Below are 24995 nucleotides of genomic sequence, written 5' to 3'. Positions count from 1 at the left end.
TTTCTCCTCATCCTATGGCTCCAGGTGCTTGCAGAAGTCCCTCCTCAGCTTTCCTGTAGCCCACTGAGATACTGAAGGGCTACAGTAAGGTTTCCTTGGAGCCTTTTCTTCCCCAACACTCAGCCTGTCTTCATAGAAGAGGTGCTCCAGCCCTCTGTTTGTCTTTGTGGCCTCTTTTGGACTCACTCCAAAAGAAGTGAAAAAAAAAAAAAAACTAATGTGTGACTGCTCACCAACTTAGTAACAGTATTTTGGTACACAAAGATAGACATTCACATAATCTTCAGAGCCTCCACCTAAACATTTTGCAGCAAATTCTTGAGAAAATTCAGCATGGCAAATATTTTTTCAGAACAGTTTGAATGCTTTCAAAAAGGAAATTATGAAAGTATTAGTCTGTATTAGTCTAAGGCAGCTGAATTGGCTAAATTGCCATTTTAGTAGCCCATTTATATCACTAAGTTTTTACTGATGCCCAGACAGAGGCTTTAAAAATAATGAATAGTTTAAAATGGTAGTAAAAAGTACACAGTGAGTAAATATGCAGACTGGAAAAGTGACATTTTGTACCACAAAGAATCTTTCAAATGGAAGTGAAGGGATAAATGCACTGACTGACATTTCAGACCCTCAGATACTTAGGTGGGTTCCAAGTGCTGAGACCTTCAGCACTTCCACTGAAAAATAGACAACTATGGAAATAAGAATCTAACTTTTAAATTATCCCCTCTGAAGGCCTTATCCTTACTCTCTTTTCATAGATGAGATTTATCATATTGCTTCACAAGCAAGTTGATAGGTCAGTCAGGAACTGCCTTCTGATTACACTGTGCAACAACATCAGTGATAAAACCCCCTCATGGAAATAGAAACAGAAAACTAAATTATAGACTAGGAAGCCATAAGGACTGGAATGCAGAGCCTGAAAGAGAGAGGATACAAATGATCTCGTGACAGGGTGTCTGATTTCTGGGGGAAATTCTACTCCAATTTACAGTGATGCAAAGAAGGCTCAGAAATTAAGCTTGTTTATTCCTACCTTAAAATACTGCCAGACAAATGGATTATGTTTCTGGAATCCTCTATGATATGGGATCCCACAATTAATAGCACAGACGCATTTGTCACCATCCTTAATCACTGATATTTGCACAAAGATTTCAGCAAGCTCTATTCTGCTCCAATTTAAGCTCATTTAAATCCTGTTTAGCTCTGCTGTGGAACAACTCTCCACGTGGTTTAAACCTGTGTTTGACCACAGTTCTGCATCCTTATCACATATGTATGGAGAAGCATATTCCAAAGCACAAGCAGCAACTGCTTAGGACCACTTGAATTCCCTGGATAGTGCCTGTCCATGCAAGCTGAGGAGCTGTAGCACCTCATGTTTCCTTGTCACTGTTTGCTAAAAATCTTTCTGGAATTCCTGGTTAATTTGCACCATAACGTTCCAAGTACTGTAAGAAGTTACTTTTCAAATGGGATGAGCAGGGGTTGCAATAAAAATCAATCCCCTAGCCAAAACCAGTAAAAGTCTAGAATGACGGAAGATAAAATATTACAAACAAAACAAGAAAAAAAATATTACTCTCACTTTATAGTTTTGGAAACAAAAGCTGAGAGAGAACAAATATTTTGCCCAAGATGGCCAAGGCTGGGCAAAACAAGGACCAAAAATTGAATCCAGATTTCTTCAGACTCATTATGGATCCCGTATCACAAAATCATTTTGTTCAGGGAATGAGTGATAATCAGTCTGCCCAGCAACTGGCTGAATTCACCAGGAAAAGTTCTTGCTATTTTCAAAGGGGATTTGGATCAGAGTCTATTGTTTTACTCAACGAATGTAGCTAAAAGAAACCTGCAGCCAGGATAAAGCTGAGGCCATGGCAGACTACATTTTATTTTTTTTTTTAAGGCATCTCTAATTCAATGGCCATGAATAATATAATATTCATGGAGTCCCATCTGCTGTTCAGTTCTGTGTATAAAAATACTTTGCATTGTTGGTCCAATAGTTTTAAGTAAAACTGGTAAAGTGATATAGAGACCCTCGAAAACAGTAGTGGGATTAAAAAAATAACAAATTGAATAAAGGAGAAAAAATAAGCTCGCTTTAGTCTGAAGGGAATCAAATTGAAGCCTTTTAACCTTGCACATAAGTTCCACGCCATTGCTTTTTAAAATCCATTGAAAATCACTTAAAATCAAATTGATTTTGGCTTTTACATTCAAATGCACTTCAGCTTTTCACTTACTCGCCTCTACAAGTAATGTCTTCAGCCAACCTGTGTTTAAAGTGGGTTGAATATCAGGCTGTATGTTCACATGCTTATTGGAATTTTCTCATTTCCATTTCACTCAGAGCCAATCACGATCAGATTAACTTGCTGGGGAATATGTCAAGAGGCTGATTTCATGGGTGTTTTAGCAAAGAAATGGTTCCTAATGTAATGAAACATTTTTTGCTCATAACACATTGTCTGCTGCCCATCTTGTGTCAATAAATGGGAAGACAGACAAGCTGAACTGTCCATATTTACTCTGAAAAGCTCTCTTCATCATGCAGGGACTCACAATCGATCATGAAAGAACTGTAAAATCGTAAGAAAACATTTCTGCTTCTTTCCCACTAACAAAATCTGCAATATTTGCAGCCTTCCACGTAAAGAGTGGTGCAGGGGAGGCCCCTGAGCTGGACACTCCTCTGTTCACCTGCTGCCATCCAACTGTGGGTTCATTTGGACTGGGTAACTGCTGCCTGAACTGACAGTCTGAAACCAAACAGGCTGAAATGAGGCACCATAACGCGCTATCAGGGCTGTAATAGGATGTAGAACACCTGCCATTGACTTGGATAGAAAGGAGAAAATGCTCTGAATTGCTTTGTTTTCAACATGCTCTTCCCCGTGCTCCTCAGACCTCCACTTTGACTTAATTTGTCACTTAGGCTTTAAGGAGAGAGGAATGGCATAGCAGGAGAAGGAAATGTGAAGCAGATGCCCAAGTTCTCTTACTGATGCCGTTGGCGAGTGGGTGAGCTGTTTATAGCACTGTATCAAATTCATTGATTTAGATGGCTTGGTTTTAAGTTTCCAAACTGAGAAGATAGACACAGTCTGCTTTCCACTGTGAGTCAGTGCTTCAGCACTCATCATCTTCAAAAAAGAGTTGGAATGAGTCTGCAAGCTCAAGCTGTGCATCTAAAAACCGAAGGCTCGCAATTAAATGATATCAAGATAATATTGACTGCAAGGTCTCAGGAAGTCAATTTACTTGCCTGCAAATGAGAAATGGAAAATGCATCACGAGGAGAGTTGCCATGGGTTCAAACAATGCTTTAGAGGCATTCTCTTCAAATCTCAAATGAGGAGTAAAAAAAATCCACGTGCGAATATTACATTTCAGAGATGCTGAGTGGGAATGGAGTGGGAGGTTATATAACCTGATAATATCAAGGATCTGAAAGAGATTAAACTATTTAACTATTCAGCAGCAAAAAGAAGTCAAGAAGGATCACTGCAGACAAGGAATGGAAAGACAATATAGAAACTGAGTTGGGCAGGCTGACATTCTGCTTCAAAGAGTGTTAGTGCTAGAGAGTGGTTACAAAATGATAAGCCTTTAAAAACAAGCCTGATTTAATAAATATTTACTAAATTCTATTAGGATTGCCTAGCATCAAGCTATAAATATTAAATTGCCATGTAAATATTAGAAGAATGACGTTTTTTCAAATAATCAATTTAAGATAAGAATTTTTGGATTAAACGTAAAAATATAATAAAAAATAATCCCTGAGAGTCAAACAAAACCCCTGACTGTTAAATTCCAAAAGAACAATCCACTCAGAGTTCCTTTCATGTGCCAACAACTATTATTTATATTGTTTATGCACTTTCATCATGACAGCCCTAACACTGAGCAGAGCAGATAGAGCCTAACAGTTACCACATTAGAAGAAAAGCTCTCAGAAGGTAAATAAAGTGAAGTGAAGCTAGGTTTTTGGATCTTGAGAGCTGTAAGGCCATTCTGATATTCTGTTTATATTGATTATTTTATACTGTTTAATGAATTTCTGTACTCTCTCTACAAAGTAAATATTGGCTCAATGAAGAAAGCCTGCATTTAAAGGAACCACCCTATTAAAACTGGTTTTGATTGTGCCTGGAGAATCAGAACTGTTCCAGGCAGTTTGTTTCAGATTTGACTTGAAAGCTCCCATTCCATTACTATGACAGTGTTTCCAAGACAAAGCTTAACTATAGCATCTTTCTCCTTTAAAAGGTAATTACACCATCTAAGCAAAAATAACAGGGGGGGTGGGGGGGGAAAGAAAAGACCCCCATTGTAGCAAACTGTGGTATTAATGAAATTCTGTTTGTATTAAAATTTTCTTTCAACCCCAGTCTTCCTGCTCAGGGGGGAGAGTGTCAACCTGTCAAACATTTAATCAAGAGTTTCCATTGATGCTTCCATTATGTCAAAAAGCCTCACCTAGGTGACTTCAAGGGGAGACAGCAGGTCTGCCTTTCTCAATGAATTTTTCATTTCTCACCCCCAACTTTTAATTTCTACTGTACAGATGTATGTGAACAGACACAGGGTATGGTTTCATTGCAGCAGATCTAGAATGGAGGTTTTTCAATCACATTATGAAGAGAAGAAAAAAAAGAGGTAAATACATGAGCAAGTCTACTTCCTTAATTTTTAGTTTGCTAAGAAGGGACTGGTCAGAGGGCTAAAATCTGTGTGTTCAGAGTGCCCTATGTGTGACAGCTACTTCAGCCAAAATTTCACAACACAGCATCGTGGTTCATAACAGAGCCCACTAAACAATCATCAGCTCTGCTACTGCACAGAAAAATTTGGGAGCAGCTGTTGACCTCCTGTGGTAGCTGCTCTCCAGCCAGTGGCAAGAATGAAATGGACAAAAAAATCAGTTTAACCAAGCACCTGTGCAGTCATGTTCTGGTGAGAGAATGCTGGATTTGGAAAATAGAAGCAAACAAAGCACATGGCAGCTTTACAGTGCCTTCTTCTACAGCATATTGCTTACTGATCTGCTACAGGTGAAGCTGTGAGGGAACAGTGACTAAGCAGATCTCTGATTCCAGGGAACTAAAATGATTTCTGGAAGGTGCCAAGAGGGTGCTGGTAACTGAGAGAAGGCTTGAGACAGTTCTGATTTCCATCTGAGTATCAGCACAGTGAACCAGTGTCAAAGTCAGAAAGATTTTCATGCCCTATACTGCGGCCAGAAGACAAGTCCCAAGGAAAAGTCCAGTCCTAGCTTCCCAATTTAAGTCTGCAAGAGTTTGAAATTCTCTGACAGAGTTTCAGCTTCTACGGTTTCTAAAATAAACAGGAACAAAGCCATCTTTTTGCATTCACAGTTATACCCATTATTTATCAGTTAGATGTAGGGTGAGATGTATTTTGACTGAAAATACTGTGTTGCTTCATATTCAGGAAGTGAAGCCAGGGAGAATTATGATATCCTGAAGGTATAGTTAAAGGAGCCTCCAGATCTTGTGTTTTTAAATAAGTTTGCAAAGGCATATAAATGGGGAGTGTACCACATAATCCATCTAAATAATTTACTCTTCACTCTCCTGCCAAAAGGAAAGATTCTCATCCAAACAGTTTGGTGGTTTTTGTTGGGTTTTTTTAAACATATCATGTATAATTAGAAGACAACTACATGGGTCATTTATAAAGCCAGACAATAAGACCAGAACTCTAGTAATGTGAAATGACCAGCTAATTACAACACTGGTTTAAATTATGTTCCTAGGTATTACTTGTTCTTTCCAAAATGGGCTGGCTATCTGTACTATTTATTCAGCCCCAAAGACCAATTCATTCTTGCAAACATATTGCACGTTTAAAATGTAGCAAGGCTTAAATCATCCAAGCTTATTGTTTTAACTTCCAGCATTTCATTATTCTCCTTAATGGCTTGCACATTGTTATACACAAGTACAATATAATTTTATTCTACGATGGAAAAAAATAAATCCGTGTCCTATTTGCTTCCAGAAGAGATGAGAAGTGATGGGACAGAAGACCTAAGCTACAGGCTTGTAGTTTGGCTTTCCTACAGGCAGGAAAAGCTCAAGGTTTTCCAACATACATTGAACTGGGAAGATATATACTCAGAGTATTAGCAGCACTTATAGATCTGAGTTGGTCTGCCCCTCCAAATCGAAATGGCAGAAATATAAAGAAGCTGGACCAGCCCAACCCTTTCTTGCACTGTACTCAACCAGAACATAGACAGCTTTAACTGGGCCAAGAGAAGGTCCTAATTTAGGCCCCGTGGCTCTTGCACTGGAGCAGGTTTTGTGGCTGGGGATCAGAGTTTGCAGAGACCCATCTGGGTGTAAAGTATTAAACGTGCCAAGTGCTACCACAAAAAGCAGAGGAACTGAAGGTAGAGCCTGCAGTCGCTGACACAGCTTGCTTCTCCCCATGAGGAACCTGACCTGGCAACTTCTGGGGGGTCAAGAACCACACAGGAGTGGTTTATTTCATGATCTTTAGGACTGTGGGTGCCACTGGCCAGAGAGATGGAAACAAGAGGCCCCACCACGTGCAGAGATTTGCCTTTAGCATGAGGAGCTCTACTGGGAACTGAAGAACGCGTTTCAAGCCGTCGTTTCAGGCCCAACACAAAAACTGCCTTCTCACAAAAATATTTCTGAGCAAATATTTCCACAAAGCACGTGCAGGGTAACAGAAGGAGTAGATGTGCAAAGCTGTTTAAGGATGGGTACTTCCCAAGTGCCCTCAGTTGCTCCTGGGCTGCTTGCCTTGACCTGCTGCGTCACGTCGCGCGGTATCAAACCGCCATCGTCTTCCATTTTAAAATAAGTGATTACACTTCATTGGTGGGCAAAGTCACTGCTTGCTGAGTGCTTGTGAGGTTTGATTAATTAGTGCTTATGAAGTGCTTTGAAATTCTTGCATGAATGATGTTACAGAAACACTGAATATTGCTGCTGCTCTACAGGCAGGTACATGATTAAAGATTTGATGTTGCAAGGTGTGGTTGGGCCTCTACCTTCTCTTTGGGAAAATGTTCTTGTTTCCTCTGAATTCCCTCTGGCAAGCTAGTTTAGTCTTCCAACCAAACCAAACCACTTCAAGCTTTCTAGGGTAGGGTAAAATAATAAAAAAAAGATTAGATGAAGGGTATTTCTGAGAACTCATTGCCTGTCGAGGATGTTGCACCTCTAGGTGGTCTGATAAACTTCAAGGGCACCTTGGTGATTAAGTTCATTCTTAGACTAACTCTATTTTCTTCAACTTTTTTTATTTTTTATTAAAAAAACAAAAAACAAACCCAAACCAACTAGAGCTCTTTTAATTGTTTTCTCCTCTGGGTATTTTACATAGGCACCTGACTGCCTGTTAAAGCATCTTCCTAAAGCATCTTTATCTGTGATATCCTCTCTTTGCCTGGAGACACCTACTTGTCCCCCCGGATCTCTCCTGCCCAAAGGGAGCTGTTACACCTTGTTTCCTTTTCCATCATTTCTGACTGTGAACCCGACAACTCCCATCTGCTCTGGGACCTACAGCTCCTCACAAGCCATTCATTCTTGGCCAAGGCAGGGAGCTGCAGGGCTAATCCCACACCCAGTCTTAAAAAGGCCCAAACTGAAGACAATTATTGCACAGACTTTACCTGTTTAAAGATTTTCCCAACTTGCTGATTGCTGCCATACTTGGCTGTAGCTGTCCCCAAGCTGTTGTGGCTCTTCCAGAGAGTGCTGCTTGGCAAAAGGAAGGCCAGGACCCCTCTGTCCTAGGCACAGGTGCCTGGTGCCATTTTAGAAGCCCTCAGGCATCCAGGACATCTGCCTGGGAATAGCAGCTTTGACACATGACCTGAAGCAGACTGACACTCCACCAGGGTAGCAAATGGATGCCAAGCAGGCTGCTCTAATAGCTCAAACAACACTGGATGCCAACAGTGAAGCCACTGTTCAGATTCCTTGTTTTCTGTTGTTATTGATGGTGCTCAAAAGGATCAGTCACATCGATCCTCTGCGTTCATCACACACTTCTCCTCCTTTTTGTCTCACCTGCAAGAGAGCCTGACAGCCTGAGATCCCCTGGTGCTGCCTTTGATTCCAGTCCCAGCATGTGTCTCAAGTTACTTTTTTCCTGCTTGTTCTACTCATTTCACATCCTGCACCCAACAACAACTTTTCTTTTTTGCTGCTACTTTTCATAGTAACTTCATGGCTAATTTCCTATGTACCTCCCTGAATACAACAATCACTGTGGGCCTTATGTCCTTTGCACTTGATTTTCCTAAGAATTGTAAAGAAAGAAAAAAATTTTTTTTTTTTTTTTGCCCCAGGCTTTGGTAGACATGCTTACCTAGACTGCCAGGCCAGAGTACAGGTCTCTGTTTAAACCATGGGAGCATTTAACATTTATGAAGTTCAAAATAACCAGGTCAAACATCCTTATTATCTGTCTAACATTGCCATCGGTTCCTTGGCTGCTGTCAAGGCTGATGCCATCTTCCTATTCTGTTGTTTATTTTCAGAGACATAAATCTTAGCCAGAAGTTTTTAAAGGCATCAGAATGTTCAAATGCTTAAATGAAGGGCAGCAGGGGCCTCTCACTTGGTCACACGTTATGTGAGGTATACATCACAGCTCAAAATCTGTGCCTTCAGTCTTCTGCTCCCTGTTCTTGCCTGGGCATCTTCCAAAAACTGGGTTAGTAATCTACTCAGGCCATAAAGTTTCTTTCATTAGAAATGAACAAGTCTGTTCTGACCTTTTCCCAGGGCTGTGCTGGGATTTCATGAGGCGTTTCTTGTCAATCACTGTATACTTTGCACAGCTTGCACTGTTCCCTGTGTGCTTTCAGCTGGGTATTCATGCCTGGCCTGTAGATACATTTCCTGGCTCATCTCAGGCATGTCTCTATCCCCAGGTGTGAAATATGTATCCACTGCATGATCTCAGCTCTTAAATCTCTTGGGATTACTGCTCAGCTCCATTTTAAAACAAAATCCATGCAGTTCTTCATTCACTTCCTAGCGGGGCTGGGGTTGGGCACAAACTCTTGTGCCACTTACTCAGCCTAATGTTCTGTCTCTGGAACCCATCTCAAAAAGTTTCCACAGGTATATCTCCTGATTTCCATTGTCTATCATTTGACATCTCTTTCCTGCAACACAAAGGTCCCTCGGCTGGAGGGACAGCATCCAGTGTATATCCAATATCTGGGATTTGGAGCCGACACTGATAAGCACTTGTGCTCATCGATACCTGCGGGAAGGTGTGGCAAAGGTTGTCAGGCAGCTGAACAGCTCTCCCCTTCAGCAAGCCAGTCATTGATTTCCTGATTTCCTCCTCAAGTCTTTAACCACCTTGTCTGTCATGACAGGATACGTCCACACAGCAAATAATCCACACAGAAAGGACACAGATGGGAGCAGACAGAATGAAGGTGTACACCTGGCTCGGGCAAGGTGATTACTCCTGCTTTGCCCATTAAAACCACATTGCCATTTTTGCTAGTTGAACAATAAGCATCTATTTTACATTCAGCTCTTTGTTTCGGAGCAGATGTGTTCATTCTTACTTTTTAAACTATGTCACCTTTCCTTCAACGTGGGCTTAGGTTAATAAACTGTACATCAAGCGTCGCTTAAAAGCTGGCTTTGCAGCATCATCACTGATGAGGGAATTGCTTTTAATTACTGTACAAGTGAGCAGATAAAAATCACAGCCCTAATAATCAGCTCCAGCAACTGACAGCAGCAAAGTCTCACATTTCAAATGGGGATTATTTTTTCTTTCAGCATTCGGCTACAGCAGGCAAATGTTAGTGGTTGGATCATCTTCTGTAAGCAAGCCAAAGTTATGTGCAACATTTTGGGATGCTAATAGGACAGTTCTGGCAGAAGAGAAATAAGGGTAACGTCAAAGATTAGAGCAAGCTTGGAAAGGAGGAAAAGTGCTTTTCTCAATCCAGACTTTTGAGAAGAACAATCATCTCACCTACATCTGCTGCTAGAACTTTTAAAGTCCAAGGACAGCAAAAGCAAGCAAACAACTTCACTTGCATGGCTATCAAGAGTCAGAGAGAGTCTGAGGCTTCCCAGATTGCCTTCAAAACCAGCAGCATTTGGCCCATTACCATCCACACCAGACTAATGTATTTTTAATAGTTCACCTCCTAAAGAGATACTGCAGGCCATGAGATGCAAATTAGCCAGCCAGAACTGAGCAAGTTGGTGCTATGAGAAATTTCAGGGGAGGATGAAATAAATGAAAGTAGGATTACAAACCAGGTTTGGTGCTCTGCTGAGAGGAGAAAAATTTGCTGGTGAAGCCCAGTAAAAACTTACATTTTCTGGTTGATTAGGTGTGTGCAAAAAAGCCTCAGTTGCAAAGTATGACATGTTCTCTTTCTGAAGACTCATCCACAGCACAGAGGGGCTCAAATAAATCAGCTGCTTGCTTTTTTAGCCAACTATGCAGTGTATGGGAAGCTGAGGTTTGTGTTATGGCTTTGCTAAAACATGAGATGTTGCCTGAAAGCTGCCATGTGAACTCCATTTTCAATGCATTGCAATGCAGGTTTTTACAATAGCAAAAATAAACAGCAGCTCAGGAAACCAGAATCTGAAGTACTGTAGACATAGATTTGTTTATTTGTTGCTTTCCTGCTGTAGATCAGCCTGTCAAGATACCTCCTTCATGTAAATATTTAACATCTACAACAAAACAATTCCGATAGAAAATATTTAACCTCTCAAAGGGGAGAGGAAAAGGAGGATGCAGAGTCTCATTTATTTAAAAAAGAAAACATGGACGTGGCTTCCTTTGGATCTATCAAGCATATTTTTTGATGCAAAGGAGAAATACTCTGACTCTAAAGGTGTTACACATAGTGAACAGCACTTACTCCTTGGGATCACACATTCTATAGATTCAAAGTTATCCTACCCTAAAAGTTATCCTTTTGTTGTCTGCTTTTTTTTTTTTTTTTTTTTTATGGGCAATAATTTTAGCTTTTACAAGTCCATACGAAAAACTAAAAACTCAGGAGCAGAGAAGTTCAGAATAGTAGTCATCTGGAAGTCTCTTCTTTTCATGTCAGTAAAGTATAATGTTACTTCACGCTGTTTGGCTGCAAATGTAAATTACACCTTTTTTCAGTTGTTAGGACAGGATAGAAAACCACATAATTCTAATGAGTCATAAATGTTTCACCATTTTTTTCTTCATTTAATTCATATGGTGCCAACACCTGTGAAAACAATCAGCATCATAGCTGTGTGCTCTACTTAAATTTGCTTTAGGGTATGCTTGAGTAAAAGCTTTTATATCTCATTTCTCTACATTATTAACAACATGATGCCCTGAATCATTCTATAATTTAAGTATGCTCATTTCATTCTCAGATATTTTATTAGGACTAGAAAAGATGCTCACAGACTATGACAGTCTTCAAACAGCCACAGCCACACACACATGCCCCATTCTTGATTCTCACTGTAACAAAATATCTATAACAAGATCTTCACATTATTTTTTATGTGCTTTGGCAGTTTTGCACCTTGAATTACAAATCTAAACTGTTAGTACAAGAGCCATACCGCAGCGTTTGCTCCCAAAAGGCTTTGCAAGACTTGCTCTGACTTCATGTCATGAGAGCAACCTCTGCACTGAACTGAATTTTAAGCTACTGCCAAAGGAAAACATCTTGTGTTCCAATGGGAAGAGAAGCAGAAGTTGGAAGCCCGCTTCTGGTGTCACTAGATGGTGCCAGAGAGGAACACACAGAGGTAACGCTGCAGTCTTGCTTTAGGTGCAGCCGGGCCATGGGGTGGGGTTATGGTGATCTACAGCAGGGCACAGGAGTTCCTGCGAAAGATTTTCAAGAATTGAAGGGGTGGGATTTACAAACACATTTCAGTGTCTGAAAAAACAAGTAGTGACTGGAAGACACGGCAAAGAGCCTAAGTCCCATTGGCTTGCAGTGGACATGAGGCCTCAGACCACCTTAGGAACCCTTTGTGACTCCACCTGGCACCTATGTAGCCCTAGATGACTTCAAACAGAACAGTTTGCAAAGATTTTTTACACAGGATTTTCTGACATAAGGGATGGAGGTACTGAGCTCTCTGTGTTCCAACAAGCACAAGTCAGAGGATGAACATTCCTTTCTCTTTGTTTCTTTTCAGGCTTCTTCTCAAGGGGTCTTTCTTCCACACAGATGTGGGACTTCAGGGGAGGGAAGGGGAAGCATGAAGAGCAATCCTGTTCACAGGACACTTCTGTGTTTATCTGTTCATTTACAGCCTTATCACCAAACCCAGTGCCAGACTGGATGGGATAATGCTGACTCTCACCCAATCCTGTCTCTACACCTTTCAGTGCCCTCCACTTGCTGGGACCAAAATGCCAACTGCTTCTTCCAACTCTTACCTCTTTCTAACCCTAACCTTCTTCCTATTGATCTACCAGATTGTGCTTTGAAAGCCTACATGAAAATCCTTGTGATTTAGGCAGAAACTATCTTCACCTTGATAGCAAAGAGGTTGTCCTTGCAGAATGCATTCAAAAGGCCACTCAGCGTATCAGGGCTGTGTTTGAGTTACATTGCATAATTCTTAGTAGTTTACTCAGCTGAAGGTCTGATTAAAACTGCTGTTAGGGTGTTTAGAAAAGATGAAAGAAATATATTTAAAAATTTCACCAAAATTATTCTCCATGTTTTTAAATACATCCAGACTTCCTGACCAATACAGTACCCACAAGATGAAGCATTTTCCATGGTGCCATACATGAATTCTTAACTTAGAAATGGAACAAGAAGGGAAATGTTTATACTGGCTGTAACTTAATTAAATTAATTAATTAAAATGCAAAAGCTCTCTCAAGCTAGGAGGTCTTGAAGCAAAGAATAGAAGAGAATGAGCTTTACTTTTCTTTCTCAATAAAACACATCCCTGCTTCTGAACAACTCAACTGAAAAAAAGAAACCAACAGATTTTTAACTTGTAGGAATGGTAATTTTCCTGACTGCAAGCTGCAAATCTTCCTTAGTTTCAGTTCTTCCACTGTGAAGGCAGCTTCTGTGCTAGGAATGTTAGGAGGACAGTCTTGAAATGTTATTAATGAGAACTTACTGTATACTGCACGTTTGATGTAGGTGCACTCTGCCTCCTAATGGAAGTTGCATGTGTTTTTCCCCCACGTATGCACTGGTAAGTAATGACCCATCATCAAGCAGTGACTGATGACAATTGATCATATGGCCATCTACAGCAGCAAGAAATTAGAGTAATCTCTCAAGAGAATAATCAGAGAACAATTTTCCAGGGTCACTACTAGCAAAGAAGCTTGCTGAAGAAGAAAACAGACTCAGTCTTCACTCTGGATTTTCTTTTCTCTCCTGGATTTAATTTTATACACAAGGTTTACATTTGTTTTTTAGAAAATTTTATGAGGCAGACTGAAATGTTAAGGGGATTAAGGAATGGGAGACAGTCTTTCACCTCCAAGTCTTCGGTTCAAATCCGGCTTAGGTTAGTAATGAACAAGAAGTATTTACCATTGCTGCTCAGTGTCTATGCCAAATGGATTGGTGGTTCTGGCTCACTTCCTAGCAGTAAATGTGCATGCCACAACTGGCAACTCCATTGCCATTCTCAGCAGTCAGAGCCAAGAATTAAATGAAGCATGGGAAGCAAAGTTACCTCTCCCCCACTACAGGCCAGGGTGGAGGCGTGTTGGCAGGAGAAGCCTCCTCTGCTCCTGCTGCCTGAGCAGGGTTGTGCCACAGCTGAGCACAAAGGCATGAGGACAGTCAAACTAACAGTCTGACAGTGGACTGTCAAACTAACACCTTTTTCAGGAAGTGAATTTACCAGTTTTCTGAAGAAGAAGAAAGAATTAATTCAGATGGTCCTAGTGTGGCTCAAGTTGGTGATGTGGATTGGGCCATGCTCTTCCTGATGCTAAAGAACAGGTTGATCTGGCATCATAAAGAGAGTGAAACTTGATGTAAATGCAATGGATTCCCACTGTACAAGGCTTCTTTGTCCTGCAACATGGCCCTAGGACAGGAAAAAAAATTAGGACCTTTTTCTTCCCAGCAATCACATGACAGACAATTTCTCAGGCTTTGAGTCACTGACAGCAGAAACCAGAAGACCAGGAAGTTTGCTGTTCCTTATACCATCCACTTACAGTTAATCCCACTGAAATAAACAGAGTCAACTGCCCAAACAGAGCAGCATAAAAGGAACAGGACATGCCCCATTCTTTCTCTGGCCAGAAAAGAAAAAGTGACCAACAGAAATTATAAAATGCCACCACGCTGCTGTTCCGAGGGCATTGGCACAGTCACCAGGAAGGGCACTGAACATTCTTGCCCATGATTACAGAAGGAAAAGAATGCAACCCAGGCCTTTTGCCTTGGAGTGGTTTTACCACTGAATAGTTCTGAATGGAAAAAAGCATGACATTTCTTTTTGAAACAGCAAGATGGGTCAAAAGAATAACTCTTTTACTTACGAGGTGAATTTATGGCGATGCCATCTTCTCTGTTTCATAGGATACTCACTATGGACCCTAAATTTCCACAGCTTGAACACTTTATTTATCCCTGTTTTATTATCACTGTAAACATAATTATCACAGCATCTTCATGCTGAAGGTGATGGATAGATTTTGTTACTTGCTTGTCAAGATGCTCATGTTCACTGTATTCAGCCATCACACCAACACAGAGACTGATGACTGTGCAAGCCTATTAATAAAAGTCCATTACAGTATGATGATGCTACTCCTCTCAAACAATATTAATGCAAGCCCTGCAGCAAGAGGCATATTTTAAACTTGCAACAATACAATAAGGTCTATTTCATTACAATTTTTAACCCTTTAACAGTTTACTCAGACTGTCAATTCTTAGCCATAAAGAACAATCACAAAGTTTTCACCTGTTATTTTTCCTTATAAAAGAAGGGTTTTGTTCACCTAGCCCAAGATTTCAAAAGCAAGAGGTGATTTTCAATACCTAGACTTGAGGCTGATGAAACTGAGGCAATATAAAGCACGGATGATTTTATGAAATGCTGAGTAGCTACCTTTACACAATAAAAGAATCACAAGTTGACAACTCAGAAACTGAAGGACTCAAACCCAGTCATTGACTGGGAAGATCTCATCTGCTAGCACTCAACTGGCAGCAGGCAAAGATATTTCTTCAAATAATATGAGACAGCAAAGCAAAATAAGAAAATAAATATCTTGAACATGCTCAAAGTCACAAGTGTAATTTGCTGACAAAATTAATTTTTATTGCTTATCAAACAGGAAAGTGTGTTTTTCTATAGATGCTCCTCTAGGATGAACTTGTTCCCTTCTGAATCAAACCAAAACTCCAGCAACAAAAATATTCAAAGTGAAATGTGTTTATCCTGATTATTAACAATTAAAAAATATTGATTTTTTAGTACCAACCAACTTTTTTTTTAAAGCAGAACTATAGTGCTAGAACTTCCATATTGACTTAATAGTATTTTAAAGAGACAAAGCCAGAAAGCAGCTCTCAAAGTCCTAACAGCTCTCAAAGGCTGAAGACTTGGAGCTCAGGCAGAGAGGTTGTGCTGGATTTTAGTGGTAATGGCTTCAGAGGTTCCCTCTCCCAGCTGCCATCCCCTACCAGAAACTGAACCAGAGCCATCAGAAAGCAACGTGGTTCCACCCCTCATCCATCCAGCCCTGAGCCAGCACATTAATTTTAACTGCCAATGGTCTGCAAACTCTGAGAGCTGATAAACTGGCACTTGCTTGCTGTTGGTGCCTCCACTTGTAGGGTGGAAGACTGTGGCAAAGTGGCAAGTTAGACATTAAGGGTTAGACATTCCTCCACCCCAGCAAAAGTCATGGCACTTGTTTGCCAGAGCCTTAACCTGTTCTGAGTGGAAGGATCAGTTGAGAGAAGCAACTCCATTTAGCTTCTTTTGGGTGGGAATAGAGAGAGAAGATTTTCTACATTTTGCGAGGCAGTGAATGGGAAAAAAAAGTAGTGTATATAGAGCACCCCTTGTAATTTTAATTCACATTGCCCCCTCTCAGTGAATAAATCTTGTTAAACCTTATCCTCTAAGAGACCATCTGGATGAAAACTATTCAGGAAACGTCACCGTTGGTACAAGAACTTAAATCTCACCATAAATTTCAGCATGTCAAAGCCAAGCATGCATGCCTTAAAGAAACTCTGCAGCTGTGACTGGCTAGGAGTTGCAGACACGTGTGTGCAAACGCTGCCTCCCAAGAAACACATTGCTACATTTTGGTAACTCTTAAAAAACAAATGAAAGCAAACTTTGGGATTTTCTCATTTTCAGCTAGCTTTGACCTGTTTTGCTTTTTTTTTTTTTTTTTTTTTTTTTTTACATAAGGGCAAAAAAACCACTTTAATAAAAGCCACATAAAATTTACTACCCAATTAGAAATGTACTGGCTGAAATTATCTCCACCCTGGTCCTTATCTTTCTCTGATTACTTCTTCTCTTCCAAAATACATATGCTCATGTGGCAAACTATGCTCAGAATCAGAAATCATGATTACTTTGCTCTGTAATCTGATTGCCTGTATAGTTAGACACCTGCTTTCCTGGCAAATTTCTTTATGGTAACAGGGCATGAGCAGGTTGGCCTTTTAAATGCCAGATATGGCCAAAACAGCTTTGATCTAAGCTCAGTGAGGACACTCCTTTTATCTCCCCTCTCTCCACCCCAAAACTAGTATAATTGTTTTTACAGAAAAGGTTTTCATATTTAACTCACCAGTTTCAAAATATGGCAAAACTTACAAGGCAATTAACCCAGTTAATGAAAAAAAAAATCAGAAAAGTATCTAGAGAAAAGTAACTAGAAATAATCAAGGCTCAATGCTTTGATGGAAACAGGTTTTGAGGATGAATACAGGCTTGGTGAAATGAAAGGTTCTGTGAGTTTCCTTCAATTTCACTTCTCTCCATAAGGGAATACAACTCAAGATCTTTGAGAAGAAAAAAAAAAAAAGGATTTCTAAAAAAAATTTAAAGGACCTTGTTTGGAAACTTTGTTTCAAGTTAGAAAAAAAAATTCTTAAACGGAGGGGGGGGGGGGGGAATGGGGTTTAATCCCAAACAGAGCATTAATTTTTGTTTAAGCAAAATATTTTACTGAGCTGGAACCAAATCTTTTAAAGTTTTTTGAATTCTGAAAAATTTTCACCTTTAGAACTGCCAGACAACTTACCCATCCCCTATTCTTGCACCACAGAAGTAACTTAGCAGCCTGAGAATGGACTGATCAGTTGTGCTAGATGGAAACAAGTTTCATTGGCCCAAGAAATGGGACATTTCTGATATATATCAACATACCAGAGTGGATGAGCAGAGCTTCCTCCAATAGCTGTGAAGGTTTCCTGATGAGCCACTGGACCTCAATCTTGAATTCAGTACAGGTGAGCCTGGTTTATTTTTGTAAGAAACTCCACTTCTGTGAAGCTGCCTAGCACCACTGCAAAGCTTCTCAGCTACCACCACAACTGCTGGGTTGCTAATGCAGGTTCTTGCTTGGCTATCTAGAAAAAAAAAAAACCAAACCCAAAGAAATCAATTACCTTTGAGTTAATAGGTGTTGTGCAGACATGTAATGACTGCCCTGATGGCTTCCTGCATAATTCAACCTTTCTCCATGATTGCAGAGATACTTTTACTGCTCAGGATTATCAGCCCCCCAACTGGAGAAGCAATGTTTTCTGGGGCTCAGTCAATGGGCTTCAGCATATGGTTGTCTAAGAACCAGAGAAGGAATCAGTCATTTCCCCCATAAAGGAAACATTTGCTAGCTCAGCGTGAAAGATGATCAGCAATGTTTTGTTGTCATGCAAGGTGTGTTGTTTTTTCTTTTGCAAGCTACATCCCATGCTGGGCTCTAATTCCTCCCACATGATACTCTACACCAAACTGGGAGCTAAATTAGGAAGGGGGACTGTTTTAGTCTGCCTTCATAGTCAGTGGATGGAGACACATGGGCTGAATTGCCCTCTGGAGGTGTGTATCACTTTCCAGCATCAATGAGGGAGCCCCAGGTGATTAGGTACTAACTTTGGTGCCTCAGTTTTATGCCTGAAGTCAGGTGGCTCAAATCCAGGAGCAACTGTGCTTCTCCTCCTACCCTAAACCAGTGCATGCTGTTGCTACCTGTTGCAAAACAATTGGCAAATACTAATAGTTTTGACAGAGGTGATAACAGTTAGTATAAAAGTTAGTGCTTTGGATCTAAACCTAGGATACTATTATTATTATTATTATTATTATTATTATTATTATTACTATTACAGAAATCCAGATTGGCTTTATGTCCTTTAAGTTCACTCCTTCAACTGTGCAGTGCTGCATAACTGGATCTATTGTGTGAGATTATTTTTCATGGAAGCTTCACCCGGACACTACTGGAAGGAAGGCAGCAAATCTGCCAGGCCAACTTGCTGCTCCATTAAAGTAAATCAGTTGTTCCTATGGCAAGCAGTGAATATATATATATTTTATTTTTTTTTCAGTGTACAGTTAAAGGAAAGGGTGACTCAAGCTGAGTTTCACAGGTGAAGTTCAGATGAGTTCAGATCTATTCAAGCCCTCTCAGTGTTCCCATATGCTTGACTCATGTCCAAACATTTAATTGTCAGCTCCAAACAAAAACTTCCAACGAAGAAGCAGAGGAGGGGATTGTGAACTCTGCTTTCCAGCACTAAGGACTTGAGCACTCCTTTTTTTTATAATCTGTCATTTGTACTTTTTCATACTAAAGGTGACAGTCTAATTCGCGTATGACCAACACCCATAAATCATGTTGGGGGGAGGAAATATTCATAAATCCATATCAAACAGCACCCAAATTATGACAAATGACATGGCAGTCATAAAATTGCACAAGCACAACTCACCAAGTCATTAATTTCATGGCCGTGGAAAATAAACAGACACATTTTTTTCGCAGCCCTAATAAATTTTAAAAAACTCAAAGAATGGTCCATCTGCTTCGAATAATTTTTAATTTCCTATTCTGTCTCGTTCCCATTAGCTATTCCACTGAGATATTTGCTAAATTCTTTCATTTGCCTCCTCCCATCTGTATTCAATTACTCTATTCCCAAATAGAGTTAGTTTTTCTTTCTCGTAAGCGCAGTACAAAATATCCCCACCTGTACCTTAAAGCAAATGTTATGTGTGTTTTATTATCTGTTAGACTCTATGAGTCATTCTAACTCGATTGCCTGTGCTGAAAGACTTGGAGGGCAATCTGATTTTGATGTTTTCTGGCTTTGGTGAAAAACACCTGCCTGATTCTCATAGCTAATCTATTAACTTGGTAAATGCCTCAACAGATGTTCTAGAATCAGCTAGGGATCAGGGTCTGTCCTCGTGACAGCGTCCGCTTGTAAGCTTGAAATATTTAAATGTTCAGAGATCAGAGGCCAATGATGTGTTTTGGGTACAAGCTTTCACTAAATCATATTTTTTCAGTCGGTCCCTGGGGTGCAATCCACATACAATAAGTGGCTGGAGTGTTCTGACTGAGCAGGCCAACAATACAGGCCTCCTTGAACTTTGAAGGGACATGAATTTCAAGGCAGGATTGGCTGCTTTTCTTGAAAAATGGAACAAATTTTAGGCTCTGCTGAAGCTGTTCCCTTTTAAGCTACATGTCTTTTTCCAGTTCCTTTCCTTTCTTCCTAATGAAACCCATTAAGAAAGTATAAGCCTTGGCTTTGAGTCTTGCCTTTCCAAGGATAACTTCATGTCCCTGAGGAACCTGCTCTAAGCTGTCATCCTCTGTTTGGGTCAACACTGCTCTGCATGATTCACTCACTGTGTGCCTGAGCCTCCACTTTGTCAGCCTGGTTTGAAGCCAGGGTTGCTCCACTGACTCTAAGCCATCCTGCACTCTGACAGCCCCTGAGGCTGCACAGACTGCCTGGGATCACCAGAGCAGAGCAATCCCTTGAGAAGGATTTGCTCCTCCCAGAGACAGGGTGGGACAGATGCATGACATCAGTCTCAAATCCACACGAGTTCCTACTTTGCAGGTTAAAGCACTTTTCTGTCCATCTGGCACCACCAATGAGGAAAAAAAGCAAGGCTCTCAATGTAGAAAATCTCATGCATGGCCACTGCTGCCCCCTCTCTGCTTTCAGAATGGGTCCCTGTAGATGAAAGTTGGACCTGAGAGGCTAAAAGAGCTTTTTTTATATCATCTTGATCATCTTTATATCATCAAGAAATGCTCAGGCTTGTAATGAAACATCCAAATTATTCCATTTGAAATGGCTGCAAGCCTCACTGGAAAAAATTTCTCATTGAGATCACATGGAAGGCAGAACAACCAGAAATCAGGACACTTTTCTCCAGCCTTCACTCACCACTTGACTCGGGTCACTTCACTTACTCTCTGTTTACCCCCACTTCTTCATCTGCTAAATGGGCTTTATTAATGCAAACTTACTTGAAGCTTGATTAGTTCCTGTTTGTAAAGTGTTTCTGAGATCAATACAGTATTATTAGTACTGTATTCAAAATCTGATCTCTGCTATTTGCTCTTGGAAGCTTGACAAGAAGACTTTCACTGTTCCATGTCCTCAGCCATCCTCAGAAGCAGCTCTGCTGTTGGAGTTCTCATCTGAGTGATCAGCAGATGGAGTTGGAGGAGTGAAAAGTCAAGTGTGATTCATGCCAACATTGCTGTTACACATCCTGCTTTCTAGAACACAAAATAAAAACTATCAAGGGAGGGTTGATAATAAGTACTTAAGCATTTAAAGGAAGACACTGCAAGTACAGAGAATTGCCTAAGTGTTGTCTGAAATGATTGCATTTTTCAAAAGCTCCCTCTGGGGATACTGACCTTGTTAGCCTTCAAGCCTGACAAGAGTTGGAGAAAGATAATAATTCTGAGATGAGGGAGAAGAAAGAGAAGAAAGAGAAGAAAGAGAAGAAAGAGAAGAAAGAGAAGAAAGAGAAGAAAGAGAAGAAAGAGAAGAAAGAGAAGAGAAGAAAGAGAAGAAAGAGAAGAAAGAGAAGAAAGAGAAGAAAGAAGAGAGGAAAGAGAGGAAAGAGAGGAAAGAGAGGAAAGAGAGGAAAGAGAGGAAAGAGAGGAAAGAGAGGAAAGAGAGGAAAGAGAGGAAAGAGAGGAAAGAGAAGAAAGAGAAGAAAGAGAAGAAAGAGAAGAAAGAGAAGAAAGAGAAGAAAGAGAAGAAAGAGAAGAAAGAGAAGAAAGAGAAGAAAGAGAAGAAAGAGAAGAAAGAGAAGAAAGAGAAGAAAGAGAAGAAAGAGAAGAAAGAGAAGAAAGAGAAGAAAGAGAAGAAAGAGAAGAAAGAGAAGAAAGGGTCACTGGAAACAGTGTTCCCATCTTAAGATCTGTGTCAAGAAGCTTCATTACAGAGAAAAAGGAAATTCTGAGTCTGTAAATAAATAAGGAAGAATTGACCATAGCTTACCTACCAGGAATAGTTTCTTCCTTCAGTTTTCAGGCTGTATCTCTGCTGGTATCAAATCTCCTCCTCTTGTGTCTCTGAGATGTGGTTACTGGAAAGATACAAGAACAGAGTTTGATTTTTAAAGCATAATCCCTGATAAACTCTCTTTATATACTAAGCAAATGTATATACTTGGTCTTTACTCCGTGTATATTTTGACACTTCCAGTGTGATATCCTTTTCCAAAATCTAAGAAGAAACCAAAGGTCACATCCTTGTCCAATCCTGCTGGTAAGTAACAAGTAACACCTTGACCTGAAAACCAGCTACAGGCTGTGCTGGCAAGGGAGAATGTCTGGATAAGGGAGAGCCAACAAAGCCAATTTGGACCCAGGTGGCCCTGTTCATGTGGAAAATCTGACACCAGTTGGAAGTGGGATGATAGTGCAAGTTCCACAGAGACAAAGCACAGCAAACATAAACCTTTTCTTACAGCTTGGGCACCCCAGATCTGATCTCCCAATTCAAGCACAGTTGCATGGCTACACGTCTCTCCTGCAAATCCTTTGGTACAAAAAGAATTAGTTATAAACCAAGAATAACCAAATGCAATGTTATTATAGCTGTCCACAGCAGAGGGTGCTAAGATTAAAGAGAACTGACCACAGAGTTAATACGTGGGGCAAGAGGAGCAGATTTATGGCAAGCAGGAGATGGAGGGTTGTTCATTAGGGAATATTAAAGACATTGGTTGACTTTTCAGGAGTGCTGCCTCTGTTGCTAATTTCTGAAACTCATCAGAAAGGAGGCCCAACATCCAGAGCAGAAAAACAATGCCTGCTTTCTTGCATCAAACAAATCTAAAACCAAATCAGCTCCAACAAACAAGCAGGCAGTGAATGCTCCTCCTCTACTCTGCCTCCCCTCTCTCCCCAAAAAAGTTGTCTAATCATCTGAAGAAGATACATTTATCTGGTGTCAAAAGCAACCTTAGGTGAGCAGGAATGGACAATTCAGAAATACTTCTGCCATTGAAGTTGGCTGTTACTTCAATAAAAATCAGGTACCTGACTGATAGCTTAAGCTTCTATTGTATTTCAGTGAAAACACATCCTTGAATTTAGAGCTGTGTAATGACATTATTACATTAAGCTTGTTATTTAAAAAGACAAACTGCTCCAAAAATATTCTGCTACCAGACATATGTTTGGCTTCATCTCTTCAGAGATGACTGAACATGTCATTAAGTCCCCCCTCCCTATACCTACCTACCCACCAGTTTTCACAGCCCGTGAAGTTTGCTTGCAGGGCAGGGTGAAAAAAAAAGAAGAGGCAAGAAATGGAATAGCAGCAGCTCTTAAGTATGTGCCTGAGGGCCTGGAAAGCTCACAAGTTTGCAAAGGGATTACTGAGTCTTTGGCTAGTCAAAGGCAAGCTGAACTCAAGAGCAGAAGAAAGTGAAAATTTTTACCCTTTGCTGAACTACTGTGTCCTCTGTCAGCAGAACAGATGGTTCAACACCTCTGATTAAAAACACAGGATACTCACACTGACGAAAGGCAGGAGGGCTGAAAGAGAGGCTGAAAGATTTTGGTGTAACATAACAGCTTTGCACCTAAAGTCCCAGGATCAGACCTCGTGGCAAAAGGAGAGGAATCTGGTTACTGATGATAAGCCAAAAAGAAAAGCAGAGGAATACTCAAGTAGAACATAACACACAAGACCTCAAGGCAGAGTTCCTGTTAGGACTGGTGTTACACTGAGATTGATTTAGCCACTGTGCAATTAAATGTTCTTTTTTTTTTTTTTTCTTTTCTCTCTCCAAGTAACCACTCTCACCAGGAGCACTCACTGAGGAATGAAGACAAGTAGTAAATAAAATGCAATGCAAGTTGGTTTACATCTCTTTTCACCCTCTCTCCTTCACTCCCTCAACCTTAAAATTTAGGGAAATCCAGAGCAGGTTTTCTATGCAGACAATGAAAAGGATCTGCATTGAACATCAGTTCTATAGGAGAGAAGAGCCTGAAAGAAACCTATGAAAGGAAAGGCACCACATTCTTCCACCCTCTACCCCAACAAATCCAATTAAACTTGCCAAGACACACACACATGCTGTCAATCATGCCAGATCCTATCCACCCTATCAATATTTCAGCAGCATTTCCCTCTGTTCCTTTCCAGGACTCTGCACACTCCACACAGCATGCACTCATTGTTCCCTGTGCTCCTTCCTTGCCCCTTTTTCATCACTCCCAACAGCCACAGTCATTTCTTTCCCACACCTTCTGCTCCACCAAGCTAAATGGTGAACTTGCAGAGCAGGGAGCTCTGAGGAGCCATGGATGGTTTGTGGCTGTTTGCTTCTGGGTTTGGTTTTTTTCTTTTTAAAGAGGAAAATGCAGGATGCAAAACGTGGCTGTTTATGCACAAAAGGACCCTGGTACTGAGGAATTGTGTTCATGCTCATGAACTGGTACTGACAATTCAGAAATTCTGCTTGTAGCAGAAAGTTGCTTATGAGGAAATGCCACTTTCCTGTTGTGGTGGCTTTATTTTAAAGGCCAAAAGTAAACTGGAAAAAAAAAATTAAGAAAATGTTGGTAATTTTTCCCCCAGACACAAGGCCATTATGAAAAGAACTTCAGGAATTTGGACTTCTGTTCCTATGCAGGCTGCAGGGTTCTGCTTCAGACCAAACCTAAATCTCCTTAAGAGGAAAGGCTGCTGCATGATGCTCTGTATCTTGGGCAGCACTGGGGGTGCTCTCAGGGCTGCCCCTGAACCATGGACATCCCCAGGAACTCTTTTTCAAAATGAGGCTTATTTTGGGGGCACTTCAAAGATCACAGCCATATCTTGTGCCAGTAGAGTAACAGGTCTGTCAGCTTTCCCTTCAAATTCTCTCTTGATGTCACCAAGGGAAACATAGAGAAACCTAATCTGATGGAGGATTTCACTGCCTCTTGGGCTGCCTTCAACTGACATTACAGGCAGTGACCTAAAGTGGCTTGGAAAGAATGATTGGGTTTTCAAGCAGGCAGTAGCTATTCCAGCTGAGCAACCTGTCAATAAAAATTTTACCCTTTTCCAGGGTTTCCATGTCCTGAACCACTCCAGCAATGAGCACGTTCCCATCTTGAAGGTAAGCTCCTGCTGGCATTTTCCTTTTTGCTTTTTCTTTTTTTCCTGAATGGCCTGAAAAGCTGCAATTGCAACCTAAATGAAATGGCAGAAAAACACACATGCTGGAGAGCAGTGTGTGTTCTGGCACGGCCACCAGACAATACAGAACAGTTGTGCAACTTGATATATCCACTTCTGAATAGATGTAACTCAATTCTGGTGATAAGCTTATATTCTCCTTCAAATCCAAATAGAAAGGGGAAATGATAAATCTTTTCTCTTGAGAAGAGGATTTTATCTTTCTGGAATGAGCCTCTCACCTGCTGAGCTCTAGTTTATAAGT

The 24995-nt window shown here is 40.6% G+C and overlaps 1 long non-coding RNA gene across 3 annotated transcripts in view; it reads right to left on the bottom strand.

Moving 5' to 3' along the window:
- The window catches only part of LOC139798129 (uncharacterized), a 217666-nt gene that overhangs the window by 79765 nt on the left and 112906 nt on the right, over positions 1-24995 (bottom strand). For 2 of the 3 annotated variants that reach the window (XR_011726739.1, XR_011726741.1), the window contains exons 2-3: positions 21552-21635; positions 17430-17632 (exon numbers count right to left, since the gene is read on the bottom strand). This is a non-coding gene — a long non-coding RNA (uncharacterized lncRNA). Of the gene's footprint in view, positions 1-17429; positions 17633-21547; positions 21636-24995 lie in introns of all 3 variants that reach the window. The other variant, XR_011726740.1, reaches the window with a different exon arrangement.

The sequence above is a fragment of the Heliangelus exortis genome, chromosome 7 (assembly GCF_036169615.1).
Source record: "Heliangelus exortis chromosome 7, bHelExo1.hap1, whole genome shotgun sequence".
In the NCBI taxonomy this organism is placed as follows: Eukaryota; Metazoa; Chordata; class Aves; order Apodiformes; family Trochilidae; genus Heliangelus; species Heliangelus exortis.
The sequence above is the reverse complement of the archived record's forward strand: the minus strand, read 5'-3'. Positions and strand labels throughout refer to the sequence as shown.